This window comes from Bos javanicus, chromosome X, assembly GCF_032452875.1.
Source record: "Bos javanicus breed banteng chromosome X, ARS-OSU_banteng_1.0, whole genome shotgun sequence".
In the NCBI taxonomy this organism is placed as follows: Eukaryota; Metazoa; Chordata; class Mammalia; order Artiodactyla; family Bovidae; genus Bos; species Bos javanicus.
This window is the reverse complement of record NC_083897.1, coordinates 94,945,735-94,970,215: the sequence shown is the minus strand read 5'-3', so window position 1 is coordinate 94,970,215 and position 24,481 is coordinate 94,945,735. Positions and strand designations below refer to the sequence as shown.

Genomic DNA, 24,481 nt, shown 5'->3' with positions numbered 1-24,481 from the left:
GGGGGGTGTTGGTTTCAGGGGGTCTCAAGCAGGGATTAGTGATTTACTTCACATGAAAAGGGCGGGGGGGGGAGAGAAAGGAAGAAAGAAAGAAAGACCTAACTGGCTTGTCAACACGGAGAAGCTGATCACCATTAAGCCCTTAGCCCTTCCTCCTCCAGTCATCCCCAGACTGAAGGGAGGGAATTTAGGACCCTGTTTATCTAATTTGTCTCACCTCTATAAGGAAAGTTCAACTCTTTGAGAGAGTCCTGCTTTTTGCCCTGAGACTCACTTGCCACATCCAATCACCACTACCTGAGGGATGGCTCCTGGTGGATGCTGTTTCTAAAATCTCAGGAGGACTTCTGCTCTGGGTGATCTAACTCCTATCTTCTCCAAGGGCAGCACTTCATTTCATGACCAGAAGATCTGAGGCACCGCTTGGCACTGAGATGCCGTGAAGGTGATCCAGAGAGAGAGAGAAAGAGGATCTCCTAAAAATAGGTCAGGTGAGAGTCACTGTTTCTGTAACACCATGTGTGAGTGTAATCTTTATCGTTAACCATGGGCTTTCTAAGTGAACAATTGTATTCCTCAGATGCTCTGTCTCCAATCTAAGACTTTTCATTTAAAACACAGTGTGTGGAACAGTCTGTCTTTTACTGGTTGGAGAAACAGGATTTTCAGACTTTTTATGGCATTCAGGAGCTAATTGGGTTTTGAATCAGTGTCAGAGACCCATTCTTTGGCATGCTTAGTCACTCAGTCGTGTCCAACTCTTTGCTACTCCATGGACTGCAGCCTGCCTGGCTCTTCTGTCCATGGGGATTCTCCAGGCAAGAATACTGGAGTGGGTTGTCAAGCCCTTCTCCAGGGGATCTTCCTGACCAAGGAATCAAACTGGGGTCTCCTGCGTTACAGTCAGATTCTTTACCAGCGGAGGTACTCACACAATTCACCACTTTCCTTCACAAAAGATAAAAATAATTTAAGTGCGTAGATAATATATATGTGGTAGGCAGAATTCTAAAGATGCTTCTCCAAGACTTCTGTCCCCTGGTTATTCAGTTGAGCACATATCTAGGTACTGTCGTGAAGGGGCTTTGCAGCTACAATTCAGTTGACCTTAAAATAAGGAGGTTATTCTGGGTTATCTGAGTGGGTCCGATGCAATCACATGATCCCTTAAAAGCCGAAGAGAAAAGCCAGAAGAGTTGGTCAGAGAGATGTGGCAGCAAGGGAAGGCAGATAGTTTCAAAGTGTGAGAGAGGAACTAGAGTGGTTACTGCTGGAGAAATCCAATTGGAAAGCATGAGAAGAAATGTGGGCAGGCTCTAGGAGCAAAGCTCAGCCCTCAGCTGACAGCCAGCAGGGAAACAGGGACCTCACTCCTGTAGCTGCAAGGAGCTGATATCTGCCAACAATCTGAATGAACCTACCTCAGAGCCTCCAGTAAGGAGCACAGCCCAGCAGACATCTTGATTTTGGTCTTACAAGACCAAAAGACTCAAGCAAAAGACCCAGCCAACCCCACCTGGACTTAGTGTCATTTGAAACCATGAAGTCTGTGGTACATTGGTTGGGCAGTGATGGAAAGGTTGAGATCAGCTCATAGAAACCTACACCTCCCATATTGAAGTAATTGATAAACCTCTCTGCAATATGCAAAGATCATTAGATATTATTTTTTATAATGTTTCTTGCATTCGTTTATACTTATTTAAATGAGTTTGTCAAGAATATCTAGAGCAAATGACTCCTTGGATAACCAGTTTGCTGGAGTGGAGCAGATCGTGGGCATTAGAGTTACACCATTATTAGATATGTGATCATAGGGTTACTATGTTGAAGTAAGTGTTCATGGCTTTCCTTGGATCAGTCGCCCACAGTTAATCAGTGACAGAGAAAGAAAAAAATAATAAAGGATTGTTCAGGACTTCTCTGGTGGTCCGCTGGCTAAAAATTCATCTTCCAACACAAGGGACTCGGGTTTGATCCCTGGTCGGGAAGCTAAGATCCCACATGCCCTGGGGAAACTAAGCCTACATGCCACAATTACTGAGCCTGTGCACCTCAACAAGAGAGCCCGCATGCCACGACTAAGAACCGATGCAGCCAAAAATAATAAAATATTTAATTTTTTTTTTTAAAGAAAGAATTGCTCTATAGTAATGAGCAGCACATTGAGCAATGCCCAGTGACTGGTGCACTTGAATGTGGAAAAATCAAAGACATATAATCACCTGCATGGAGACTCCCAGCATTTGATAAAATCCACTATTGTGCGATGTTGTGAATAGCTTCAGAGAGGAGCAGTGGTTTCCCAGGTGATAATTTCGCACGCGGATCGAGTTTTAAAGCTGTGTTTGATATTCAGCGTAACAGGACGGCTAACCCTTTCCCAACAGTGATCCATTTATCATTAACCCTTTCTGTGGATAGAACACAAATTTAAGTTTAGTATTCAGTTTTAGATTGTGCCAAGATGTAACAACTCACTCTAGAAAAGAATAAAGGCCTTGTAGAACTGTTACAGGGCTGAACTCCAGTCTGCTCTGACACCAGGTTGTGGTGAAGGAAAATATGGTGTTTATTTGCAGGGTGTAAAGCAAGGAGAATGAGCAACTAATGCTCCAAAGACCTTAACTCTCTACTGTCTTTCAGGGAAGGGTTTTTAAAGGTAACAGTAGCAGTGAAGGCTGCAAGGTGCATGAGATCAGCTCATAGACATTCTTCTGATTGGTTGGTGGTGAGGTAACAGGGTGGTATTTCAGGAATCTCAGTTATCAGTTTTGTGGCTCCAACTGGTCTGGGGTCTACATGCTGGTGGTCAGCATGCAGTCAGCTTCCTCCACCTGCTGAGGGTTTTAGTTTCTGCAAAACAACTCAAGAATATAGCTCAGGGTATGATCTATAGTTCTAAAAGAGGAACTAATGGTCTTCAACTTTATTTCATGGCTAAACCATTATTATTTAGTCTTTCTTGACTGGTTTCCTTTGCTTCTGCATTTTTTTTTTTTTTCACTTCTCTGATTAAACTGGCTCTTTGGGACTTGGGGAAGGCCTAGGAGAGTAAAGCTTTTCTACAAACCAGAAGCAGTGGACAAACGGGTTGGGGGTGGGGCTGGGGGGGTGGGGCTGGGGTCTGGCCCTGGAGAGGCCCTGCAGAATCCTGCTCAGTATCAGAACCAAAGGTTGTCTTTATTATACTTATCAGGTTTTAAGAATGTAAGAGGTAAAGTAGGATAAGAAAGAAGTACAGGCAGTGAATGTGAAGAAAAACAGATGACTATATCATCATGGGGAGACTGATAAAATTCACAGTGTAAGGGACTTTGCATCTTAACAGATGTAGGTTGAAAAAGGGTTCCACCTCTTCCGTTGCTTGCTAATCCTCTCTGATCCTCCATTACCTCATGTGCAAATGGGAACAATAATATTATCTATCATCCCACCCCCAGGAGAAGCCGTTCCTCACCACCTGGGTTCTGGGGTTGTCTCGTCTGTGCTCCCAGCATCTGCTGGCTCTTGCTGGCCATAGCTCTCATCACACTTGCTTCTACACCGTCTTCAGTCTGGCTCCCTGCCCACCACATGGTGTGCTCTTCGAGAACCGTTTTCCTGCATCAAACATTCCTGTGTTCAGAAAGCCTGCCAAAGCATAGGTCCTGGAGCCTGGTACCCAGCAGGTGCTTAGAACATGTTTGCTGTCTTGTGAGTGATGATAACATGAGGTACACACACAGAGCAGTGTAGCTGCTGCTATGTCGTCAATTTGTTTGTTGCAAACAATATATCAGAAACGAGTGGCTAGAACAAAGCTCTCGGCTCATTCTCTGTAGGTCCAGAGGTTGGTTGTGTCTTTTATCCCCACATTGTCCAGAACCTGACTGTACCAGAGTGACACCCACATTTTCCCCCTTCATAATGTATCTTGGACAATGCAGGTTGGGCCTGCAATTGATGAATTCCCTGAAGCTTTCCTACCTACAGCAGGCTGATGTAGCAACGTGAGCCTTCAATAAATACTTATTGAAATAATGCAACCCTAAAAATCACCTAAAATAAAAGTAGGTTGTTTTACTTTATAGATGGGAGGCCTAGGTGACATATAGGCTTATCTCAGCAGCTTCAAGAAATTGAACCAAATGATCTGTGGACTTGGAAAGTCCAGGTGACCTTTTTCACTTCCACAGCAAGGCCAAGCTCTTTGGTTTTCTCCTGCTTCTTTGGTCACTCCTTCTCAATCTGTTTTCACTGAGTCCCTTCTCCTTGCCCTTAGGTATATATGTAGTCAGGTATTTCAGTACTCTCTAGAGTTCTTACCATCCAGTGCGTCGACTGGGTCCTCCCTCTGACACTCATCAGTGATACCAGCGATATGAAAGTGCAACATCTCCACTCAAGCAAAAGTTTTCAGATATTTCCTGTCTCCCTTCTACATGGTGGCCTAAGAATAGGCTCTAGCCTTTTGCTAGATCATGCCAGAATAGAGATTTATCATTGGTTCAAAATTATACTGAAAAGTGAGAAAGAGGGATCTGGCCTATGCTTGAGAAATAATAGGAAATCCCTGCAATGTGGTGGGCAGAAAGAATTAGATTGACAGAGAAAATCCTAAGCAAAGACTAAACAGGCATAGAAGAGGACAGCTGCAAAAGTGTGGAGTAGCTCAAGCAGGAGTTCTAAACATGAGCTGGGTTCAAAGTCAGGTCAGAAGTCTGGGTACTGAAGTAAGAACAGCATTAGGGACAGCCAGGCAGTGTGGCCCCACTCCCCATTTGGGGAAGCAGTTGGATGCAGAGGTCCCTGCTTACAGATGCGAGCACCTTCACGTTAGCACTGGTGTCCTTTGCTTAGGTGCTCCATGTTCCATTCTTTGGTCTCCAGGGCCCACTCTTGACAAATATGAACAGTGCTCCCATGCCTCTAAGATGGGACCAAGAGCATCCCGGTGCTATTTTGAAGTGGTGTCAATGTTTAGATGTGTGTCTTGCCTTTTGTGACATGTAAAGAAAGGACTTGATCTGTTTTCCCTGTAGAGCCCTCTGATAAGAGCCAAATCGGTCACCACAACAGTCTCTCAATGAGAAAATAAATATCGTACTAAGCTGGGAAGATCTGCCTTCAATGATATAACCAGAGCTGTGTTCCAGGAAAACAAAAATCATCAACTTCTTGGGTACCCAGAAGGGACTTCTGAACAGGTAAGTTCATGCGAACTCAGTTTCTCCCTTGGGATCTCAACAGGGACTTTGGGAATTAAAATGACCTGGCATGGCCCTTTCCTTATCTTGGGGAAAGATGGGAAAGACAATGTGCTCATAATTGACAGGCCTAAATTTGAGCAGAGGACTCAGGCTGTGTATATGCTGCAGAGATGTTATTGATCATAATAATAAGTTGCCATAAGCTGAGGAATACTGATTGTGTCCTGTACGCTAGGCACGCTGCAGAGTACTTCACATGCTTTATCTTGTTTAATCATCGCTGACAACTCTATATGAGGCACTCCCAATTGAGGAGTGAGTTTATGAGGCCCAGAGAGGCCACACAGAGACACACAGCTTATGAATGTGGGAGCTGGGTTACAAACCCAGGCTGTGTGGCCCCAGAGCTGGCATCCCTGATGGCCTTCACCCACTGCCTCTTTAAGGAATAGACGTCAAGTGCTAAGCGAGGGTCCTATAAATCAGGGTTACATCTGAGACCACCAGCATTTATATTCCTTCTCTCATACAGTTATCAATACAATGCAAGAGGTGGGGGCATATAATCTATGGTCACTTTGAAGTCAGGTCTCAAGATACTAATGTGGGGAGCTGAGGCTTAGGCTCTGGGCTGCATGGATACTTCTCCCAACACCAGGCAGCTCTGTAGGGATCTACGGTGCCACTCTGGAAGCCACACCGTGTCAGACAGCCAACCTTTGTTTATCTCCTCTTCTTTGGACTCAAATGCTTTGTATCTATTCTGCCAGATATTTGTTGGGGCAAAGCCAGAACCAGAAAACAACATGGTCACTGTCCCTGGGATGTAGATATTCTGTTCAGGGGCTGAAAATGAACACATATAAATGAATCAGGGAAATACTTAACTGATCCTTGGTGTGTCACATTCCAGTAGGTCAGAAGAGCTACGTAAAGCACTTAGAATAGTCAAAACTATTAGATGTACTACTAATTCTGCAGTGAGATTTTCTGTCAACTGTTGCATAAAATACTTTCTCTTGGCATTATTCTCCCAAATCAGTCTGGCACCATCCTGTTCTTTCCTATATCCCCCAAAGCCCAAATAATTAAAGCACTTATTTAAATGCATGTCTCCAGCATTGGTATCATCAGAATGTCCCTCTTTTTTGTTGTTCTAATGTGTGTGTGAGTCTGTGTGTGTGTGTGTGTGTGTGTGTGTGAGAGAGAGAGAGAGAGAGAGAGAGAGAGAGAGACAGAGAGACAGAGAAGAAGAAGAAGGGAGGGAGAGAGAGAGGGAGAGAAAGGGTGCACCAGTCAACATGTAATGCTGATTAGATCTAATTTTATAATACTCTGTTTTCTTCACTACTATGGACTCATTTAAACAGTTTTATTAAAATAAGTGAAAAAGCAGCAGCATATATAATATTTAAAGAACTAATGTATCTTTAGGTGACAGTTTTTATTGGAGTAGAATACATTCTAGTAGTGGAAATACTCAGTGATCAGGAGTTTGGTAATATCACTGATCTCTTCTCACATTTCAACTATCACATGCCTATACATACAAACGGAGAAGGCAATGGCACCCCACTCCAGTAGTCTTGCTTGGAAAATCCCGTGGACGGAGGAGCCCGTTAGGCTGCAATCCATGGGGTCGCTAAGAGTCGGACACGACTGAGCGACTTCACTTTCACTTTTCACTTTCATGCATTGGAGAAGGAAATGGCAGCCCACTCCAGTGTTCTTGCCTGGAGAATCCCAGGGACGGGGAGCCTGGTGGGCTGACGTCTATGGAGTCGCACAGAGTCGGACACGACTGAAGTGACTTAGCATAGCATAGCATACATACAAAACCCTATGTTGGGTAAGTCTTTTCTAAAAGCGATTATTAATGGCCTTGCACACCTGTACCTCTCAGGGTACCAGCAATTAGAAAGAGATGAAAATAAACTTTGTATCACCTCAAAATTTGTAAATAAAGTGTCCTATGATAGGCGCACCCAGTTCTATTTTGCCAGATGTTTGAGAGAGGTAGAATTCAATGTAGTCCCTCTGTTTGACGGTGCAACGCTTCCATCGAGGACCAGAAAATATACCGCTTAAAAGAGTGAGAGAACATGTAGGAGTTCCATTCTGAGATTCCAGGGCCCACAGAAGAAAGAAAGTCAAGAAGTGTTCAGGGATGGATGGAGACAACAAGGAGGGGATTTGCTGCAGGAAGAGGCAATTTGAGTTTTTGTTAAGAATCGACATAGTCACGGTGTGGGTAGAAAGACTGTGCACATCGAAGAACAACCCTCAAATTGTCTACTGGGTGGTGGATCTCAGACTTAGATTGTCCTAGTAGTATCCTCAGCCCTTGCTTAATTCATGCTCCACTTGCTTTCTGCCAGTGCCCCAGAAGGCCTTATTTCCTTGGTTGGATGTCTGGCCCAAGTCTGGAAGAATAGAGCAGGAAGGCGGGATTGGCAGTGCTAATTGGTGAATATACAGGCTTAAATGGGATGTTCACAGTCAGTCTCACTGAGAAGAAGACATTTGAACAGGTACTTGAAGACAGAGCGATCAAGGCACAGGGGTATTTGGAGGAACAGTGGGACCAGGCAGCATAAACATGTGAGGTGGGAATGTGCCTGGATTCTGTGCCAGGACATCCCAACAACACTGTGCTATGCAGGGAGACTAATAACCTAATGAGGAAGACAGATGACTATGCAAGCAACTACAGCCAAATGATAAATAGTACCTACGGTATGGTATAGTGAATGACCTCTAGTGGGATCAGGGAAAGCTGGCCAGAGGAAGTGCCATGTGAGTTGAGACCTGAAGTGTGACTAGGGCTTTGCCAGATGTGTGTGGGGGAGAGTGGTGGTGATGGGGAAGGTGATGGGGAAGCCTCAAGAAGGATGGAACAGCATATGTAATGTCCTGGGAGTAATGCAGATAACACAGATGGTTATCTTCACCCTTTTTTGACAGAAGCCAGATGTCACATCTTGGGTTTGACTGGAAAATTTGAAAGTACACTCAGAGCTTTAAACCCACAACATTTCACTGCAAATATGTAAGTGGTGACTGTTACCTGTCACATAATCTCTGTGTCTGTATCACCTGGCACAAGGGAGGCCGTGCAACAGGCACTCAGTAAACATGTTCAGGATTGGATTAGAGAGAAATCTTGCCAAAGTTGGGAGAGTAACACACAGGAAATCACCTACCAGACTGAATCAGTGGCCAATAACTTTTTATTGAGGTTCCTTTCTCCTCTCTAAATAAGGTTCTTTCCTTGTCTTAAAAAAAGAAAGAAAGAAAGGAAAAGGATGTGCTGCCGTTCAGTCATTCACTCGCGTCTGACTCTTTGTGACCCCATGGACTGCAACATGCCAGGCTCTCCAGGAGCTTGCTCAAGCTCATGTCCACTGAGTCAGTGATGCCATCCAACCAGCTCGCCCTTGGCCATCCGCTTCTCCTCCCGTCTTCAATCTTTCCCAGCATCAGGGTCTTTTCTAATGAGTCAGCTCTTCCCATCAGGTGGCCAAAGTATTGGCGCTTCAGCTTCAGCATCAGTCCTTCCAGTGAATATTCAGGACTCCTTTCCTTTCAGATTGACTGGTTTGATCTCCTTGCAGTCCAAGGGACTCTCAAGAATCTTGTCCAATGCCACAGTTCAAAAGCATCAATTCTTTGGCACTCAGCTGTCTTTATGGTCCAACTCTCACATCCATACATGACTACTGGAAAAATCATAGCTTTGACTAGATGGATCTTTGTTGGCAAAGTAATGTCTCTGATTTTTTAATACGCTGTCTAGGTTTGTCATAGCCTTTCTTCCAAGGAGCAAGCATCTTTTAGTTTCATGGCTGCACTTACCATCTGCAGTGATTTTGGAGCACAAGAAAATAAAGTCCGTCACTATTTCGTTTTCCTATCTCTTTGCTATGAAGTGATGGGACTGTGTGCCATGATCTTCGTTTTTTGAATGTTGAGTCTGAAGTCAGCTTTTTCACTCTCCTCTTTCACCTTCATCAAGAGGCTCCTTAGTTCCTCTTCACTTCCTGCCAAAAGGGTGGTGTCACCTGCATATCTGAGGTTATTGCCACTTCTCCTGGCAATCTTGATTCAAGCTTGTGATTCATCCAGCCCGGCATTTTGCATGGAATACTCTGCATATAAGTTAAATAAGCGGGGTGACAATATACAACCTTGGTGCACTCCTTTCCCAATTTGGAACCAGTCTGTTGTTCCATGTCCGGTTCTAACTGTTGCTTCTTGACCTGCATACAGATTTCTCAGCAGGCAGGTAAGGTGGACTGGTATTCCCACCTCTTTAAGAATTTTTCCAGTTTGTGGTGATCCATACAGCCAAAGGCTTTACTGTAGTCGGTTAAGCAGAAGTAGATGTTTTTCTGGAATTCTCTTGCCTTTTGTACGATCCAGTGGAAGTTGGCAATTTGATCTCTGGTTCCTCTGCCTTTCCTAAATCCAGCTTGAACATCTGGAAGTTCTCACTTCACGTACTGTTGAAGCCTCAACTGGGAGAATTTTGAGCATTACTTTGCTAGTGTGTGAGGTGAGTGCAATTGTGCAGGAGCTTGAACATTCTTTGGCATTGCCTTTCTTTGGGATTGGAATGAAAACTGACCTCTTCCAGTCCTGTGGCCACTGCTGAGTTTTCCAAATTTGCTGGCATATTGAGTGCAGCACTTTCGTAGCATCATCATTTAGGACTTGAAATAGCTCAGCTGGAATTCCATCACCTCCACTATCTTTGTTCATAGTGCAGCTTCCTAAGGCCCACTTGACTGTGCACTCCAGGATATCTGGCTCTAGGTGGGTGATCACACTCTCGTGGTTATCTGGGACATTAAGATCTCTTTGTATAGTTCTTCTGTGTATTCTTGCCACTGCTTAATACTTTCTGCTTCTGTTAGGCCCATACCATTTCTGTCCTTTCTTGTGCCCATCTTTGCATGAAATATTCCCTTGATATCTCTAGTTTTGTTGAAGAGATCTCTAATATTTCCCATTCTATTCTTTTCCTCCTTTTCTTTGCTTTGATCTCTTAGGAAGACTATCTTATCGCTCCTTGCTGTTCTTTGGAACTCTGCATTCAGATGGGCATCTCTCTCCTTTTCTCCTTTGCATTTCACTTCTCTTCTTTTCTCAGCTATTTGTAAGGCCTCCTCAGACAACCATTTTGCCTTTTTGCATTTCTTTTTCTTAGGGATGGTTTTGATCACCCCCTCCCATACAATGCTACAAACCTCCATCCATAGTTCTTCAGGCACTCTGTCTATCAGATCTAATCCCTTGAATCTATTTGTCACTTCTACTGTATAATCATAAGGGATTTGATTTAGGTCAAACCTGAATGGCCTAGTGGTTTTCCCTACTTTTTTCAAGTTAAGTCTGAATTTGGCAATAAGGAATTCATGGTCTGAGCCACAGTCAGCTCCTGGTCTTGTTTTTGCTGACTGTATAGAGCTTCTCCATCTTCAGCTGCAAAGAATATAATCAATCTGATTTCGGTATTGGCCATCTGGTGATGTCCATGTTTAGTGCCGTCTCTTGTCTTGTTGGAAGAGGATGTTTTCTATGTGCTAAGTGCATTCTCTTGGCAAAACTCTGTTCGCTTTTTCCCAGCTTCACTTTGTACTCCAAGGCCAAACTTGCCTGTTACTCCAGGTATCTCTTGACTTCCTACTTTTGCATTCCAGTACCCTATGATGAAAAGGACATCTTTTTTGGATGTTAGCTAGAAGGTCTTGTAGGTCTGCATAGAACAGTTCAACTTCAGCTTCTTCAGCATTAGTGGTTGGGACGTAGACTTGGGTTACCGTGATATCGAGTGGTTTGCCATGGAAACGACCCGAGTTCATTCTGTCGTTTTTCAGATTGCACCCAAGTACTGCATTCTGAGCTCTTTTGTTGACTATGAGGGATACTCCATTTCTTCTAAGGGATTCTTGCCCAAGGTGGTGGATATAATGGTCATCTGAATTAAATTTGCCCTTTCCAGGTCATTTTAGTTCGCTGGTTCCTAAAACGTCAATGTTCACTCTTGCCATCTCCTGTTTGACCACTTCTAATTTACCTTGATTCGTGGACCCAGCATTCCAGGTTCCTGTGCAATATTGTTCTTTACACCATCGGACTTTACTTTCACCACCACACACCACCAGGATGTGAGTTGGTGAAGAAAACCCGAGGTGGTGGAAAACTTAAGCACATTTGTTTTTCCATCTGGAGTGAGTGACCGTAGCTTAGGAGAAAGAGGGATCATGAGGGGTTAAGCTAAGGAAACTCACTTTTATTGGTTCTGTTCGTCCCACCCAAACAAGTGTCCTTAACACCTTACCTCCTAGAATCGGGGGTTAAGGTAGTTGTGGGGCCTGAGACTCTCAAGGTGTTTTTTGAGATAGAGCTGTCTCCTATTACATTACATGAAACTGATGAAGAGAATTAAGAGTCTAAAAAAGAAAAAGAAAAGAAAAGAAAGGTTGGTGCCTGCCCTACAGTGGGTGGAGCTGGGTGTTGTCCCTCTGGTGTCAGGGGGTGTGATTTGGGGTGGCTGTAAGCCTAGTATGACTTTAGGCAGCCTGTTTGATGGCAGGTGTGGCTGTGTTCCTGTCTTACTGATTGTTTGGCCTGAGGCATTCCATCACTGGAGCCTGTAGACTGTTAGGTGGGACTGGGTCTTGGTGCCAAAATGGGGACCTCCAGGAGAGCTCACACCAATTAATATTCCCTGGGGGTGTTGCTACCAGTTTCCTTGCCCCCATAGTGAGCTACAGCCAAACCCTTCATCCCCAGGGACCTTCCAAGACTCCCTAGGTAGGTTTATCTCAGGTTCCTGTGGAGGTACGGCTTTGTGCTGGCTCCCAGTGTATGTGAGAACTAGGGCACACCCTCTAAGAGTGGAGTCTCTGTTTATACTCTGGGGATTCTTCCTCTAAATGCTCAACCCTCAGGCTGTATTGGAAGGCTATTTTCATGTGAGAACCTCCCTGTGTAGCCTGTTTGGTTTTAGATTTATAGATTTAGATTTTTTTTTTTTTTTGATGTGAGGGCTGTTTTTAGTATGGATGACTGTCACCTCTTTCCTCAGTATATGCTGGTTGGTATCCCCTTGATAGGGGGTTTAACTGGTGTTGTGGGGACCATAGCCTGCCATGGATATTGAGCAAAGCCTCCCCTTTGTTCTATGGTTGTCACTGCCTTGTCAGGGGTGGGGGTCTGTTTCTTAATTGTTGGAATAGAGGCCCGCAGATCCATTTCTTAGCTGTGTTTCTGATGGGTGCAAGGTAGGTGGGGTTGGAGCACTCCCACTGGGAGAGAAGCCATTGAGTATTCCTCTTCTGGAGCTGTTCACCAATGAGTGTGCTCTGTTGTGTCCCCATTCCCTTGTGGTGCAGGCTCACAAAGTACTGTTGTTGGCACTGCTTGCAGTCCCACCTTAACCGTGGGTAAGAAGGCAATTTGCCCTGGTGAAACACAGGCATTGTTTTCACCAGGCCACTGATGCAGATCCACTGAGGTCAGGTCCCAGGACTGCAGTAGTCATGCACCTGGACCCTCTGTGGGAGCTATAGAGGCTGCTTAGACTCTCTGGTCCAGCCCAACCCCTGTGTGTGTGTGCCCACAAAGCCCATAGCTGCTAAAGCCCAACCTGCCCCAGTGGCAAGAACAGTTGTTGTCTGTTTGGATGTTCTGCAGGCACTGAATTTGCAAAGATGTCAGCGGAGGTGTAAATCCATGGTTCGTGCAGCCATGAGGAGAGACTTCAGCTCTTCTTCCTTAAGTCATATGGCCCCTGGGGCACAGCTGTGGTTTCAAGCCCCACCTCTGTATGCGAGTCACCTACCTGTGTCTGCTCCCGAGACTGCCAGAGCACATGAGCCCACCTAGGCAGGAAGCAGCTGAGGTGGTGATTGGGGCCAGTGGGCCACCCAGGCAGGGAATGGTCGGAGGAGGCAGCAGCCAGGCAGGGGGCATGTGAGACTGCTCCAGCAGGAGACCTCCCTAGTGCTTAGGGAGGCAGGGGCTGGCACATGATGAGAGGCTGCAATGGTGGCCCTGCCCTTTGCACGTCACTCAACAGTGGTGTTTTGCTTCCATGGTGGTCTGGGCTCCTTACAAGAGAATTCCTGGCTGCAGAGCTCCTCACTCCTGTCCCCTCAGGCCGTCTCCTCACAGCCAATAACAGTCACCTCCCTGGATCTGCTCTCGAAACCCCATGTCCCAGCACCCATTTGCACCAGTGGACACCTGTCTCAGGCTAGGGCACACAGGGCTGAGAGAGGAACCAGCTGTGTAGGTCTTACCCTGTCCTGCCTGCCACAGACCTGTTGTTGTGCTCTCCTCTGAAACCTCACTGCTCCCCTTCTGACCCAGCTGATCCCCCCACCGGTGATGGGACTTTCCTGGATGTGTGAACCTCTCCTCTCCTTCAGCTCCCTCCCCAGGGGCACTGGTCCCATCCCACTTCCTCTCCTCTTCCTTTACCTTCTTTCTTTCATCCTGCCCAGTTACACGGGGACCTTTCTTGCAACTAGAGAAAGAAGAACAAACAAAACCCAATATTAATAGAAGGAAAGAAAGAAAGATCAGAGCAGAAGTAACTGACGTGGAGACAAAGAAAACAATAGCAAAGGTCACTGAAACTAAATGCTGGTTCTTTGAGATGATAAACAAAATTGAAAAAGCTTTAGCCAGACTCGTCTAGAAAAAAAGGAGAGGACTCAAATCAGTAAAATTAGAAATGAAAGAGGAGAAATTACAACTGACACCGCAGAAGCACAAAGGATCGTAAGGGACTACTATAAGCAACTATACGCCAATAAAATGAACAACCTAGAAGAAATGGGGAAATTCTTAGAAAGGTATAACCTCCCAAGACTGACCCCAGAACAAATGGAAATTATGAACAGACCAATTACAAGATCTGAAATTGAAACAGATTTTAAAACTTCCAACAAACAAAAGAGGACTTCACAGGCAAATTTTATCAAACATTTAGAGAAGAGGTTTAACATGTATCCTTCTGAAACTCTTCCAGGAAGTTGCAGAGGAAGGAGGACCATTCCCAACCTCATTCTATGAAGCCACCATCACCCTGGTACCAAAACCAGACAATAATTTCACACAAAATCAAAATTACAGACCAGTGTCACTGACGAATATAGACACAAAATTCTCAACAAAATACTAGCAAACCAAAGCCAACAGCACAGTAAAACGATCACACAACATGATCATGTGGGATTTATCCCAGGGATGCAAGAATTCTTCGATATATGCAAATCAGACACCACATTAACAAACTGAAGGACAAAAAACATGTGATCATCTCAATAGATGCAGAAAATGCTTTAGACAATTCACTATCCATTTAGGTTTAAAAAAAAAAAAATTTTCTCCAGAATGTGGGCATAGAAGGAAACTACCTCAACATAGTAAAGGCCATAAATGACAAACCCATAGCAAACATCATTCTCAGAGGTGAAAAACAGACATAATTTTCTCCAAGATCAGGAACAAGACAGGGATGTCCACTCTTGCCACTTTTACTCAGTATGGTTTTGGAAGTCCTAGCCATGACAATCAGAGAAGAAAAAGAAATGCAAGGAATTCACAGTGGAAAAGAAGAAGAAAAAATGTCACTGTTTGCAGATGACGTGATACTATACATAGAAAATCTTAAATGTGCTAGCAGAAAACTACTAGAGCTCATTGACAAATTTGGTAAAGTTGCAAGATACAAAATTAATACACAGAAATCCTTTGTATTACTATACACTAACAGCAAAAGATCAGAAGGAGAAATTAAGGAAACAATCCCATTTACCATCGCATCAAAAAGAATAAAATACCTAGGAATAAACCTACCTAAGGAAGCAAAAACCTGTTCTTAGTAAATGACAAGATTCTGATGAAAGAAATAAAAGATGACACAAATATATGGAGAGATATACCATGTTTTTGCATTGGAAAAAATCAATATTGTGAAAATGACTCTACCATCTAAAGGATTCCTGTGAAACTACCAGTGGCATTTTTTCACAGAATTAGAATAAAAATTTTTGAAATAGGTATGGATACACAAAAGACCCCAAATAGCCAAAGCAATCTTGGGAAAGAAAAACGGAGTTGGAGGAATCAGGCGCCCTGACTTCAGACTATATGACAAAGCTACAGTAATCAAAACACTATGGTAGTGGCACAAAAGCAGAAGTGTAGATCAATGGAACAGGATAGAAAGTTCAGAGATGAACTCACGCACCTATGGTCACCTAATCTATGACACCTAACCTAACACCTGGACTTTGAAAGCATACCACGCCTTCATCCTCTTTGGCTGCCGGCTGCCGGGAAAGCGCAGCCCCACAGATGAATCTCAAACACATTTTTTTCCAAAAGTACAACTCGCCACTGAAGAGCCGTCAACAGGAGAATGTTGGATCTCACCAAAAAAAATTATACCTCACGTCCAAGGGCAAAGGAGAAACCCCAGCAAGACGGTAGGAGGGGTGAAATTGCGCTTAGAAACAAACTCCATACCTGCCAGAGACGCTCGGAGGGCTCAAACAAAACCTTGTGCACACCAGGAGACTCCTCAGAGACTGAGCCAGACCTGCCTTTGAGTGTTAACAAACTCCATACCTGCCAGAGACGCTCGGAGGGCTCAAACAAAACCTTGTGCACACCAGGAGACTCCTCAGAGACTGAGCCAGACCTGCCTTTGAGTGTTTGAGTGTCTCCTGTGGAGGTATGGGTCAGCAGTGGCCTGCTGCAGGGGCAGGGACTCTGGGTGCAGCAGACCTGGGTAGGGCATAGGTGCTCTTGGAGGAGGTCACCATTGACCCAACCATAGAGCCGCCAGAACTTACACACGGCTGGGGAAACAGACTCCTGGAGGGCACAAACAAAACCATGTGTGCACCAGGACCCAGGAGAAAGGAGCAGCGACCCCACAAGAGACAGACCCAGACTTGGCCGTGAGCGTCCAGGAGTCTCTGGCGGAGGTGTGGGTCGGTGGTGGCCTGCTGCAGGGTCCGGGCACTGAGTGTGGTAGTGTGTGCATGGGACCTTTTGAAGGAGGCCGCCATTATCTTCATTACCTCCACCATAGTTTGGCCTCAGGTCAAACAACATGGAGGGAACACAGCCCCGCCCATCATCAGAAAGTTGGATTAAAGATTTACTGAGCATAGCCCTGCCCATCAGAGCAAGACCCAGGTTCCCCCTCAGTCAGTCTCTCCCATCAGGAAGCTTCCATAAGCCTCTTATCCTTATCCATCAGAGGGCAGACAGAATGAAAACCACAGTCACAGAAAACTAATCAAACTGATCACATGGATGACAGCCTTGTGTAATTCAATGAAACCATGAGCCATGCTGTGTAGGGCCACCCAAGACGGACGGGTCATGGTGGAGAGTTCTGACAAAATGTGGTCCACTGGAGAAGGGAATGGCAAACCACTTCAGTATTCTTGCCTTGAGAACCCCATGAACAGTGTGAAACAGCAAAAAGATGAAAGATGACCTCCCCAGGTCAGTAGGTGCCCAAAATAGTACAGTGGAGAAAGAGCTCCAGAGGGAATGAAGAGGCTGAGCCAAAGCAAAAACAACACCCAGTTGCGGATGTGACTGGTGATGGAAGTAAAGTCTGATGCTGTAAGGAACAGTATTCCATAGGAACCTGGAATGTTAGGTCCATGAATCAAGGTAAATTGGAAGTGGTCAAACAAAGAAGATGGCAAGAGTGAACATCGACATTTTAGGAATCGGGGAACTAAAATAGAGTGGAAATGGTGAATTTAGCACAAATGGCCATTATATCTACTACTGTGGACAAGAATCCCTTAGAAGACATGGAGTAGCCCTCATAGTCAACAAAAGAGTGTGAAATGCAGTACTTGGGTGCAATCTCATAAACGACAGAATGATCTCAGTCCGTTTCCAAGGCAAACCATTCAGTATCACAGTAATGCAAGTCTATGTCCTGACCAGTAATGCTGAAGAAGCTGAAGTTGAACGGTTCTATGAAGACCTACAAGACCTTCTAGAATTAACACCCCAAAACGATGCCCTTTTCATTATAGGGAACTGGAATGCAAAAGTAGGGAGTCAAGTGATACCTGGAGTAACAGGCAAATTTCGCCAAGGAGTACAGAATGAAGCAGGAGAAAAGTTAACAGAGTTTTGCCAAGAGAACGCACTGGTCATAGCAAACACCGTCTGCCAATAACACAAGAGAAGACTCTGCACATGGACATCACCAGATGGTCAATACCAAAGTCAGATTGATTATACTGTTTGCAGGCAAAGATGGAGAAGCTCTATGCAGTCAGCAGAAATAAGATTGGGAGCTGACTGTGGCTCAGATCTTGAACTCCTTATTGCCAAATTCAGACTGAAATTGAAGACATTAGGGAAAACCACTAGACCATTTGGGTATGACCTGAATCAAATCCCTTACAATTATACAGTGGAAGTGACAAGTAGATTCAAGGGATTAGATCTGATAGACAGAGTGCCTGAAGAACTATGGACAGAGGTACGTGACATTGTACGGGAGGCAGTGATCAAGACGTTCACCAAGAAAAAGAAATGCAAAAAGGCAAAGTGGTCGTCTGACAAGGCCGTATAAATAGCTGAGAAAAGAAGAGAAGCTAAAGGCAAAGGAGAAAAGGAAAGACATACCCATCTGAATGCAGAGTTCCAAAGAATAGCAAGGAGAGATAAGAAAGCCTTTCTCAGTGATCAATGCAAAGAAATAGAGGAAAACAATACAATGGGAAAGACTAGAGATCTCTTTAAGAAAAGTAGAGATACCAAGGGAATGTTTAATGCAAAGATGGGCACAATAAAGGACAGAAATGGTATGGACCTAACAGAAGCAGAAAGATTTTAAGAAGAGTTGGTAAGAATACACAGAAGAACTATACAAAAAGATCTCTCTGACCCAGATAACCACGATGGTGTGACCACTCACCTAGAGCCAGACATCCTGGAATGTGAAGTCAAGTGGGCCTTAGGACTCATCACTATGAACAAAGCTAGCAGAGGTGATGGAATTCCAGTGGAGCTATTTCAAACCCTAAAAGATGATGCTGTAAAAGTGCTGCACTCAATATGCCAGCAAATTTGGAAAACTCAGCAGTGGCCACAGGAGTGGAAGAGATCAGTTTTCATTCCAGTCCCAAAGAAAAGCAATGCCAAAGAATGTTCAAACTACCACACAATTGCACTCATCTCACATGCTAGCAAAGTAATGCTCAAAATCCTCCAAGCCAGCCTTCAGCAGAATGTGAACCGTGAACTTCGAGACATTCAAGCTGGATTTAGAAAAGGCAGAGGAACCAGAGATCAAATTGCCAACATCCGTTGGATCATAGAAAAGGCAAGAGAGTTCCAGAAAAGCATTTACTTTTGCTTTATTGACTACGCCAAAGCCTTTGACTGTGTGGATCACAACAAACTGAAGAAAATTCTTAAAGAGACGGGAATACCAGACCACCTTACCTGCCTGCTGAGAAATCTGAATGCAGGTCAAGAAGCAACAGTTAGAACTGGACATGGAACAATGCACTGGTTCCAAATTGGGAAAGGAGTTCGTCAAGGCTGTATATTGTCACCTTTCTTGTTTAACTTATATGAAGAGTACCCCATGCGAAATGCTGGGCTAGATGAAGCACAAGCTGGAATCAAGTTTGCCGGGAGAAATGTCAATAACCTCAGATATGCAGATGACACCACCCTTATGGCAGAAAGCGAAGCAGAATTAAAGAGCCTCTTGATGAAAGTGAAAGAGGAGAGTGAAAAAGCTGGTTTAAAACTCAACATTCAGAAAACTAAGATCATGGGATCTGGTCCCATGACTTCATGGCAAACAGATGAGGAAACAATGGAAACAGCAAGAGTCTTTATTTTCTTGTGCTCCAAAATCAGTGTAGATGGTGACTGAAGCCATGAAATTAAAAGATCCTTGCTCCTTGGAAGAAAAGCTATGACAAGCCTAGACAGCATATTAAAAAGCAGAGACATTACTTTGCCAACAAAGGTCCGACTAGTCAAAACTATGGTTTCTTCCAGTAGTCATGTATGGATGTGAGAGTTGGACTATAAAGAAAGCTGAGCGCTGAAGAATTGATGCCTTTGAACCGTGGTGTTGGAGAAGACTCGTGAGAGTCCCTTGGAATGCAAGGAGATCAAACCAGTCCATCCTAAAGGAAATCAGTCCTGAATATTCATTGGAAGGACTGATGCTGAAGCTGAAGCTCCAATACTTTGGCCATCTGATGAGAAGAACTGACTCACTGGAAAAGACCCTGATGCTGGGAAAGATTGAAGGCAGGAGAAGGGGACGACAGAGAATGAGATGGCTGGATGGCATCACCGACTCAATGGACACGAGTTTGAGTGAACTCCGGGAGTTGGTGATGGACAGGGAAGCCTGGCGTGTTGCAGTCCATGGGGTCACAACGAGTCAGGCACGACTGAGTGACTGAACTGAATCTATGTCAATGGAGGCAAGAATTTATAATGGTGAAGGGACAGTGTCTTCAATAAGTGGTGCTGGGAAAACTGGACAGCTACATGTAAATGAATGAAATGAGAACACTCCCTAACACCATGCACAAAATTAAAATTTAAACTAAATGTAAAGCCAAATACTATAAAACTCTTAGAGGAAAACAAAGGCAGAACACTCTCTGACATAAATCACAGCAAGATCGTTTTCAATCCACCTCCTAGAGTAATGAAAATAAAAACAAAAACAAAGAAATGAGGCCCAAAGCTTTTGTACAGCAAAGGAAACCATAAACAAAACGAATAGGCAGCCCTCAGAATGGGAGAAAACCTTTGCAAACAGAGTAACTGACAAGGCATTAATTTCCAAAATACACAAACAGCTCATGCAGCTCAGTTTCAAAACAATAAAAACCCAACCTAAAATTGGGCAGAAGATCGTAGTAGACATTTCTCCAAAGAAGACATACAGATGGTCAAATCTTCACAAAAAGATGCTCAACATCACTAATTGTTAGAGAAATGCGACTCAAAACTACAGTGAGGTATCACTTCACACTGGTCAGAAACGTTGTTCAGTCACCCAGTCGTGTCTGGCTCTTTGTGACCCTATGGACTGTAGCACGCCAGGCCTTCCTGACCCTCACCATCTCCTAGAGTTTGCCCGAGTTCGTGTCCATTGCTTCGGTGATGCCATCCAGCCATCTCATCCTCTGTCACCCTCTTCTCCTTCTGCCTTCAATCTTTCCCTGCATCAGGGTCTTTTCCAATGAGTCGGCTGGTCAGAATGGTCGTCATCAAAACATCCGTAAACAATAAATGTTGGAGAGGGTGTGGAGAAAAGGGAACCCTCCTGCACTGTTGGTGGGGATCCAAATTGGTAGAGCCACTATGGAGAACAGTATGGAGGGTCCTTAAAAAACTAAAAATAGAGCTACCGTGTGATCCAGCAATCCCACTCCTGGGCATATATGCGGAGAAAACCATAATTCAAAAAGCGACATGCACGCCAATGTTCATTGTAGTGCTGTCTAAATAGCCAGGACATGGAAGCAGACAGATGGATAAAGAAGAAGTGGTATGTATATATAGTGGAATATTACTCAGCCATAAAATGGAATGAAATAATGCCATTTGCAGCAACGTGGATAGACCTAGAGATTGTCATACTGAGCGAAGTAAGTCAGACAGAAAAAGACAAATGTCATATGAAATTGTTTGTGTGTGGAATATTAAAAAATGATACAAATGAACTTATTTACAGAACAAAATAGAGTCACGGATGTAGAAAACTAACTCGTGGCTACTGGCGGGACAAGGGGTGAGGAGGAGGGGGATAAATTGGGAGATTGGGATTGATATATGCACACTACTATATATATATATAATAGATAGCTAATATGGACCTACTGTGTACAGGGAACTCTACTCAGTACTCTGTAATGACCTATATGGGAAAATAATCTAAAAGAGAGTGGAGACGTAGGTATATGTATGACTGCTTCACTTTGCTGTACACCTGAAAATAACACAACATTGTAAACCAACTGTACTCCAATAAAAAATTAAGAAATAAATAAATAGATAAAAGATGTGCCTAAGAGGGAAAGAAACAAAATGACAAATGGCAGGACAACTTTGTAACATTAAAAATAAAGAAAATATTACTAGGAGTTAATTCAAAAGAGAAGTACTCAAGGACAAAAAGCTTTCCACCGTTTCTCCTAACTACTAAAGACATAATTTTCAAAAGTTCTACTGTATAAAATAAACATAGTGACCTGAATTGAAATGGGATAGAGCAGAACTAGGGAAACTAGTGATCAAGAGCACATCAATACAGATTCAATCAATATTAGAAATAGGGACAGGGCTGATAGTTAAATGGCTACCAAGGTTAAAGGCTGGAGATAAATGCAGTGACTAATAGAAGGAAACATCTAAAGGATTTAGAGAAAACAATAGTTATTGAAGAGAGAAGTACAAGAACATAAGGATAATTTATTTCCTCAAAATAGAGAGTGCAAACAGAAAGGAAGTGTTAGAGGAAAAAAAAAAAAAAAATCCATGATGACGAACTGTGTAAATATGGATGAATTATTCTCTTTCTTTCTTTCTTTCTTCTTCTTCTTCTATTTTTTTTTTTTTTTTGAAAAGAGAACGATCAGCACTGAGATATATTTCTAGTAAGGTCTCGAACTTTTGGAAGAATTTATTTTTCCTTGGATTCAGCAGAAAGAAAATGTATTTTTTAATTCGTTTTTACAAATACAATCTGTAGCATGTTTTCCTAAGATGCCTCCAGAAATATTTGATTCCAGGAGACATGGAAGCAATTCCTACAATAATAAAAGGAATGACAAAAGACTATTCTGTTTAGTCAGACTGCCGTTTGTGTAAACATAAAGTTCAGTCAAGGAATCCAGCACCCATGAAGCCACAGGGCCATTCACCATTGCAGGGATGGAATGTGCAATATAGTGTGAGTGAGTGAATGAAAGTCGCTCAGTCGTTCCAGACTCTTTGCGACCCCATAGACTAAACAGTCCGTGGAATTCTCCAGACCAGAATACTGCGGTGGGCAAACTTTCCCTTCTCCAGGGGATCTTCCCAATCCAGGGATCAAACCCAGGCCTCCCACATTGCAGGCAGCTTCTTTACCGGCTGAGCCCCCAGAGAAGCCCAAGAATACTGGAGTGGGTAACCTATCCCTTCTCCAGCAGATCTTCCCCACCCAGGAATTTAACTGGGGTCTGCTGCATCACAGGCAGATTCTTTACCAGCTGAGCTACCAGGGAAGCCCTGGTATTACCAGGGAGCAATATGCTATGTACAGGTTCACATATGGAGATAAGCTCAAACAAAAAGATACATAACAATTGCCATCAAGAGCCAATAATTTGAATCTTAACTGTACAAATTCCACATAAGCAATGTGAAGGAAGCAAAGAAATCACAGAAAACATCTTTCATATGTGAACGTGAATCCACACTATAATATTTAATCAAGAAGATATAGTTTGATATGCAATCATAACACAATATACATGTATATCAAGTCATCATGTTGTGCATCTTAAAAATACACATTTTTGCTTTGTCAATTATGCCTCAATTAAACTGGGGGAGGGGGAAGGATAAAGAGCAGGCTGTTTTGTGTAGTGGTACTTCAGATATGGGTATTTGTACATTAAAAAAAAAAAACAACTGTGTCTATTGGTAACCATACTGTACTGCATACTTAAAAGTTTGCTAAGAGTATACATCTTACGCTAAGTGTTCTTTTCACAAACATCGATCAGTGAAGTTCACTATATTAACAATAAGAGAAGAGCTAAATGATTTCAAGAGAAAAAGAAAAGAAAAGAAAAGAAACTGTGATCTGTACTCTCCACTTGGAGAAATACGATTCTGAGGTTTCTTGTGGCATGTGTAATTCAGTTAGGAAGCAATTTGGTTTAAAACCAATATCCTAATTTTTCAGACTAAATCGTTTATGTTGGTGCCCACTAAAAGACATGACCAAACCAATACATTAGAAACATAGATTTCAGTTGTTGAAATCGTCAGGGACTCTTTCTGAAACGTGTGTACGGTGTGTTAGCAGGTGATATATAACAAGCCATGTTTTAAATATTCTCTTTATGTTTCTAACATGTGTGTGTGTGTGTGTGTGTGTGTTTTCCTTTGACAGGATGGAAGAAGAACATCAATGGGGAAGTTCCAGGTTACCTCAGAATAAAAAGAAGTTAGTGGAACACACCAAACGGAGATATGTCAAGCCCATGGCACCTTATCAGACTGACAGAAAAGCAAAAACCTCTTCTTCGTGTGATATAGATCAGAAGAGGTTCAAATGTGAATGCTGCTACTGCCAGAGATATATGGGGAGCACTTCTGGAATCTCAACGGGGAGAAAAGCAACCTCTCATTCTTCCTCCTGGGATGAACTAATACAAGAACTCAGTAACTTGATGCTCAACTCTGGCTCCATCCAACCCCCTCTTCTACAAGAACAGGCACAGGAAAAAGAGAAGAGCCCAAAACAGAGGCAGCAGAAAAACAAAAGAATGTTTCAGAGGCTCCTAAAAGAATGGAAAGACTAAATCTAAGACTTTTCATCTTAGATCCAGAATAGAGGGGGTCATGAAAGCCAACACTGCCAACCCCTTGGGCAGAATCCTTTTGGGAACATGGTCAGGGGAAGAACAGGATCCAGCCTTGTGACAGGGAATCCTATCAGCTTGTGATCCAATCCAGCTCCAGGAATGTAGCAATCTTTCCTCTAGTAATTTTAGGGCCACCTTAGGGCATGCTGGGAGGAGTTCCTCCATGGCAAGGGCAACCAGATAACAACGGCTCTGTACTCTGCATAATACTGTCCCCATGGTGCAAGCCATCACTTGTCCTCCTTGGGTTTCCTTTCCTCCCTTACCTTGTCACCAATGATGTATAAAACATCTATGTGGTGTTTCTGGCTTGTTTTTGAAATGCTTTCTGTCAATTTTATTGGTTGAATCCCAGAAGAAGCACTAGATCTGATGGGATATGTGTGTGGGTGTGTATGGCTGTTGCTTTTCTGTTTCTGTTTCTTTTAACATTTTTTAAATCATGGATGCACAGGAAGTTGCAAAGATAGTGCAGGAGGGTCCCATGCACCCTTCACCCAGTCTCCCCTCAAGATGCTTAATAGATACCACATCAATACCAGTAAACTGGCATTGGTACAAAGCATGTGTATGGTTCTATGTCATTTTTTCATATGTGTG

The 24,481-nt window shown here is 43.5% G+C and overlaps 1 long non-coding RNA gene across 2 annotated transcripts; it reads left to right on the top strand.

Annotated features, from left to right (window-relative positions):
- LOC133243396 (uncharacterized) lies at positions 1 to 24,203 on the top strand. Of its 2 annotated transcripts, none has more exons than XR_009735071.1 (3): positions 1 to 486; positions 5,025 to 5,189; positions 23,407 to 24,203. It is a non-coding gene; the product is annotated as an uncharacterized LOC133243396 (long non-coding RNA). The 2 variants fall into 2 exon arrangements; XR_009735070.1 differs by having other exon boundaries at positions 1 to 491.
- Positions 24,204 to 24,481: the final 278 nt, after the last annotated feature.